The sequence below is a fragment of the Crocodylus porosus genome, unplaced genomic scaffold, assembly GCF_001723895.1.
Source record: "Crocodylus porosus isolate Cpor-Errol unplaced genomic scaffold, CroPor_comp1, whole genome shotgun sequence".
Classification (NCBI taxonomy): domain Eukaryota; kingdom Metazoa; phylum Chordata; order Crocodylia; family Crocodylidae; genus Crocodylus; species Crocodylus porosus.
The window spans coordinates 165416017-165422920 of NW_017728906.1; the positions used below are offsets into that span (position 1 = coordinate 165416017).

The 6904-nt window shown below is 38.6% G+C and overlaps 1 protein-coding gene across 1 annotated transcript in view; it reads left to right on the forward strand.

Moving 5' to 3' along the window:
- The window catches only part of FLT1 (fms related tyrosine kinase 1), a 161859-nt gene that overhangs the window by 90409 nt on the left and 64546 nt on the right, over positions 1–6904 (forward strand). The gene's annotated exons all lie outside the window — the stretch shown is intronic.

Sequence of the window (6904 nt, forward strand, 5' to 3'; positions counted from 1 at the left end):
GCTCTTTCCTGGCAAGGCAGGGGGTCGGACTAGATGATCTACCTAGGTCCCTTCCGACTCTAGCTACTATGAAACTATGAAACTATCAGGGGTCAATTTAGGAGCATACAAAATGTTGTGCCATATTTATTTCAGTTCATGCCATTGTGCAATTTCTCTTTGTTTTTGCTAAGACATTTGTTCTCTTTAGAGAGTTTGTTCACAGATGGATGCTAATCTACTGGAATTACTAGTATAGATATTTTAAAAATGAATGTTGAAAAGTTGGAAAGTAATCAGAAAAATAGCTACAAGATTTAAATGTGTATAATATGTTGAGTGTTAGACTTAATGGACCAAATTTATTCAGCATATAAAAGATAAGTTAAGAGGGCTGTGAAAGAATATCTCTGACTACATGAAAGACTATTTGAAGCTCTTCAAATTGGTACCCAAGGGCATCGTATTATCCAGGAGTTTTAAGCTGAAACAAGGCAAACTTAAGCTGTAAATAAGGCTCCCTTTTTAATGTGGAGGGAATCAATCACTGGAAAAGCCTACTGAAAGATCTGGAGGATTCTCCTTCATTTGAAGTCAAGACTAGATGTCTTTCAAAAAGGAGCTGTAGTTGAGAGCAAGAATTATTGAAGAACCAAGAGGTACTTGGTAGAGTTCTGTGGCTTCTGTTATTCCCAAGGACTATGGTACCTTATGGCCTTAGACTTTATTAATATGGTTTGCTCCTAGAGAAGTCAAGTGCTCTGGCTGGTCTCACAATCTGGTTTGAGTTGTAAAAATAATGGCAGACATTACTAGAGATGTAATAGTATCTTATCCTATAGCCTTTAATTTTCAAAACCCTCAAAGTAAATCACACAGGGGATCCTTTTCTGAGTTACACTAAGCCCTTTTAGACCTCTACAGCTGCCCAAAAGGGCATAAACATGTCTGTGAATTACAGTTCTACCCAGTTATACTATCAGAACAACATAAAAGAGGCGTAACTTACATCTAAGAGCAGCTATAGGCATATCTTCCACCACTCTTGTATTATTTATACACTGCCACAGAGCTATATGGCACAGCACCAACATATAATGATATAAGAATAATCATTGGTCTCGAGGAGCTTTTGCTTTCATTTAGCTAGTCACTCAGCAGGTAGTTAAAGAACAAGATACAGATGGGAACAGACAGCCTCATAGAAAACAGGAGCATTGGAAGGCGTATGAAAAATGAGGCTTATAGGTAGATTTGGAGGAGGAGAGAGTACTGGGGCACAGAAGGCAGGTGGCTATTCCAAGGAGGGACTGTAATGAACAAAAGAGAGTGAGGCATTTTTTTACAAGAGGCATCTACGTGTATTGAGAACAATTTCAATGCATTGAAGAAGTTGTGTAAAAGCCAGGCTTAATAATCTTTGTGCACCATGCATTTTGAAGACAGCAGAAGAGGAGTGGTTGAAATGTCAGGCCAACTTCCAAGTGACAGTGAATAAGTTCCTCCCTGGAGGAAGATGCTAATAATGGATCCTTGCTACAGAATTGCAGGATTTGTTTGAAGTCTTCTGCAATCTGCTTTTTTTTTTTTTAAAGGACGATAAGAAATGCATCTGAAACGATGGACACTGGAAAGTTTTACAGTAAAACAGTTGTTCTTCTTTTTCTGTCTTTAGCCCTTCTGCATTCTGTTAGTCTGTGAAGGGGTTTAGTAATCTTGCTTTTTGTCCTCACCAGGGGAGCCACAATTACAAGTCCAAGTTACCAGTTCCTGCCAAACTTTTTCATACATTTCAAGAATAACAGTCATAGGGGAAAACAGCAATAGAGTTGATAAGGAGGCTCCTGAAGCACAAATTATCCCTGCCAAAAATGAGCTAGTTACTTAGCTACATTCATCAAGTGCATGGGTCAGTGCAAATTCTTTTTACCTCAGAAGAATTGCTTTTCTAATATTTTTTCTGGGATGCATGTTCTTCCATAACAATCTGAGCAGTGATATAGTAAGCAGGACTTTTCTAAACATGAAAGACTCCCCGACCTTTGGTTTCTGTCCTGATCTGTACAATAATGGCAGATGTCAGTTAGGGTAGGATTTCAGCTAGTGGACAACAAAAGTGCAGTTGAGTTACCCAACTGAAGTGTACAAGTGATTCTGTTATCCCCTCTGGGCATGTAAGTGTCATCATTATAGGAATAGGGCGATTCCTATATCTCCACAGGGTATATATCTCCAGAGGGTAATCCTGCATAGAACTTAGCTGGAGGAAGCACGACATGACGTCTCAGCATCATCTGACTGTTCTATGTCCATTACTTGAAAAAAAAAACTTATCTGATCACTTCTGAATACCTTCAAGTATCAATGGATATCTGTTCTCAGAACTCAGTACCTTTCCCATTTCAACTTCCAAGCACAGAAGACAAAGTAAAAAGAAGCCACAGCATTCAATATAGAGAAGGGACAAAAGAAGCACTTAAAGGACTATGAAGAAAATTGGATACCATGGGGTTGAAATAGTTGAAGTGCAGGAAGGGGTTCAACTGGGTGCCTGGGAACAAGGATCTTAAACCTGGCATAAAATGAGAAAGGAAACTGATACGAAGAATGGGATAACATGACTGAAAAGAAGATTTTTTTTAACCTGCAACATTGTGGATAGAGTGGAGAAAGAGAACGAGGGGTGGCCAAAGAGAAGGGGGTGATCAAAGCAAAAGGTGATGAAGGCATGTTCACAAGTTTATTTTTGATAATGTGGGTAACCATACTGGTCTGACACAAAGACAGCTTGCCAATACCTTCCCTATTTCAAGAACACAAAAGTCTATCAGGCGACAGTTTGCTTTTGACGGGTTGGTAAGGTATCTGTGGATATAATGTAAGCTATGCATTTTTCTTTCTACCTTGAGTTTTTATGGTTAAAAGAACACAGGAAGTGTGTGATACATTATTCATCTAGTGACACAGAAAAACCGTGACAACAACAGTGTTCTAGTATCATTTCCTTTGAAACCTCTCTAAATAGACATTGAGAAACTTGAGTGGTATAATGGAATAAGTCTATGACATAAGCAATAATACTTAATCATAAAATAAATCTTCAAGTGATTCAATTCCCACACCCAAAGTTTTTATTCTCACGTTGGACTTTTTCCGTTAATTTTCTGCAACATGATTTTCGCACTGTTTTTAGATCCCTCATATAAACTGGTTGTAGAGAAGCTCCTTTCATTCCATGACTAAGAAACATCAGTTCTGCAAGTTCCCAGCTAAAAATCAATTGCTGTAATGAATGCAATGTTATGACATATTTAATTAGAACAGCAACAAATTATTGTGAAGGAAGTATGTATATTACCTGCAATAATTATATAGTAAAATCAGATGCATGAATCTATATAATTGACTTGTGTATGTGTGTGTGTATAGTATAGATGGGGTGGTAACCTTTTATTAAGGTTGCTTGGCACATTTCATTATCAGAACTTTTTATTTGGTGGCTCATAACTTTGCCAAACTGCAGCCATTTGGACTGAAAATCTGTTATGCCACACAACTGCCCTGGGCTCTTTTGCTCAGGTTAAAGGCATTTTAATGACATTTCCTTTTAATAGGTCTAGTGACTTCCTGTTTCAGACCAAGGCCTTGAAAATTTGGTAGCGGAGAGGGGAGAATATACTGTATATGTGATAAAATCCAAATTTAGCCAAGTTATAGGCCTTTGAAAAAAATCAGATTGTACGTGTTCAGTAAACACTTCTTAGCTGTTAGTTGCTAAGTTCCTCATCAATTCTATCTTTAATTGGCAGGACTCCCCATGCAGTTACAACTCCGGGTTGTTTGGGGCTATGCTAGGTCTCAGTCTGGCTATCTGGTCAGAGGGGAGAAATGTCAGACAGGCAGGGACAGGCTGGAGAGGAAAAGGTACAAGGACATATTCAGGGACATGAGCAAAGAGTATATTTCCAGCAGAGCACACTCACTACCTGTGCATGAAATGGAACCTAATACCCCCAAGTTTCACCATTCCTCTGCTCTTAGCAATTGTCTGAGAAACCCACTAGCAATCTGTCTCATCCCCTTCTAGTACTGCTCCACAGAGAAGATGACAACCTATTGTCAGTACCTGTCGCTTCCTTAGCTCAAGTGGCAGAGGTCTGTGTGTTGGACTAAAAGGTTTCAGATCTGCAGATGACCCATGTAGGTGTCAATTTACTTTTTTCTATTAAAAGGCTAGGATATTACATGCAAACAAACACCATTATGCATGAGGAGGCTGCATTCAGGTTGTACTGATAATGTTAACCCCAGCTTTCCTTCTCTTTGAGGTGCTTGATTTTGCAACATTGATAAAAAGTTATTTTAAGATAGATTTCCTGAGTGCTTATATATAGATTTTATATATATGTACATGCTGCATAATGATATGGGTGTAAAGAATTAATACATGATGGTATAGTGCTATATTAAGGTTGTATTCATTTGGCTATCCATCAGCCTCCCTCTATATAACCCTCCTTGCTAAAATACTTGAGTACATATTGCACAAGTGTTGGATTATCATAATACTTGCCTTCAGGATTTCAGATGAAAAAGAAAACTAATAACTCAGCTGTCAAGGTTTTGCAAAACCAAACCCACTCTTGTTTTAGTCAGTCTCTGGTTTGACTGGTGATGCTATCTTTGGTCATAGCGTGGTGTGTCATTACCATTTGTGACATGGCAGTGTAAACCACAACCCTATGCATCATAGCAGTTTAACAAGATTGTCTCAAGCATTGCCAGATGATAATAGCCTCATCACATTCTCCATGATGATGTAATACATTTAACAAGATAGGGAAGGACCCAATAAGGCATGAACTGTGGAGTCCAAAGTCCAGAGTTTAAAGAGTGTCATCTGTGTAAAGTCAGTGTTAACAGGTGAAACTATTTCTGATCATTCTGTTTCTCCTGTTCAGAAAAAGAATCAAATATGTGAACAGTATTGAACCTTCAGTAGCTCTGTTGTCTTCAGTAGAAATACTTACACACACAAAATTATTGGGTTTTGTAGGACTGGGCCTTAACTTATACAGCTTGTTTTAAGAACATAATTGTAGCTTGCCTTCCTTTCAATGCACTTCCCATAACTTCTCCCTTGGTTGTCTATCCTCCTAAGTGCAAATACAATTTCTGCCATCACTTTTAGAACAACCATTTGTGACGTGCAAGTAGAATTTAGTGTTTGACAAGATTAAAAATAAACTGTGATTTGACACCTCTACCTGCCCCCCTTCTTCTGGAAATCCCCACTCTTTGTGACAGAGGCATGAGTCAAGTGCTACTGTATGTAGGGTGTTGAAACAGAAGCAGATATAAGAATACATAGCTGCCTGTACTGTAGTTTCCCCATGAATCAGCTAGGTGTGTTTGGTCCCACTAGAACAGAGCTTTCTGTTTGTTATGCCACTTCAGGTACAACTGTATTTTATAAGCCACAAAATCACTTGCCTGAACCAAATGAACTTAGAGAAGAAGGTTACCCTGACTTCAGGCTTGTCTGTGTCCTGCTATTTGATCCCTAAATATTATAGTAAGTATTTCTTATAGTGAAAAATCTTAAGGTGGAGCATATTGGCTAGATGTTTCACACTGATGCTCTTTGCCAACATGTGATGTGTACTGAACATCATCAGTGTAATCAAAAACAACTCAGTGAAGTGCTGCCAATATTTCAACACAGGTGGTCCATAATAACATTTTCACCAAAGTCTTGGATAAAACAAGTGTGCCTTGGTGCTTGCAAAAGGGCAGGGTAAAGGCTAAGAGAACATACTCTCATTAGAAGGAGAGGAAATGGCAATAAAGTTTCTAGGTGAAAATGCCTGATTTGCAGGTAACAGAGGCCACACATGCCAGGCAGGCTTTGTTTTGCCATATCTAGTAATTACACTGTATTGCTGCCTCTTCTGTGCTTGCAGTTCTGCTGCTGCCTATCTAGAGCCTGAACTTTTTCACATTACAGAGAATGTCCAGGGCAGGACTAGTTAGATGATATGAGGTTAATGGCAAATAATAAATCAGTACTGTTGTATCTTTTATTCTCTACAAGGCAATAACAATATGAAAAGAAATACACAGCACAGATGGATCCAAAGTAACCATGTTTATTCCCTATAGAAAAACATGCCAGGCTTAGTTGCATGAACACTGCTTTGCTGGCTTCAGGGGCTCCTGAAACAGTATTCACCAGCAGAGTGGTCACAGATCATTTTAGGGGGACGTTATCTTATGCCTACATACTACGAACACCCAGGTCAGTAACTGAGGAAATATTATGTATGTTTGAGGAAATGTACAGGCCTACATCTAGGAGTAATAATGATTACATCTAAGTCTGATAGAGCATGGAAACTCATGTATTAGGCTAAACTTCCATTTTAGGACTGCAACCGTGTTTTGTTAGTCAGTCAAAGTGCATTTTCATTCTCACTACCTGGAGGAATTGTAGAAGCATTTTCTTCGTAAGCTTCAGGCTCAAGAACACTATGATTCTCAGAAATAAAATGAAATCAAATCAAATAAAAAAACCCCAACCACTAGATATCAGTGGAGTCATAGAGCTAGAGCCTAATTCTCTGCCGCCAAGTATTTGTGTAGGTGTTCACACAAAATTGATAAAGTAATGTCAATTGGTACATTGTTGGTGACATCAGTATTGGAATACTTTATCCCAGCTTGGATGTCCACATTTTTAAAACTAGACAGGGTTCAGGGAAGAGTTACAAAAAATAGTCAAGGCCTGGAAAAAACTGCCATACAATGATCCTTAAAGACTATTTAACTTATCCAAAGGAAGTGTAAGATGCTAGTTGGTCACAGTCCATAAGTACATTAGCTCTTTCATCTTGCAGAGATTTCATAGACATCAGGGCTGGAAGGG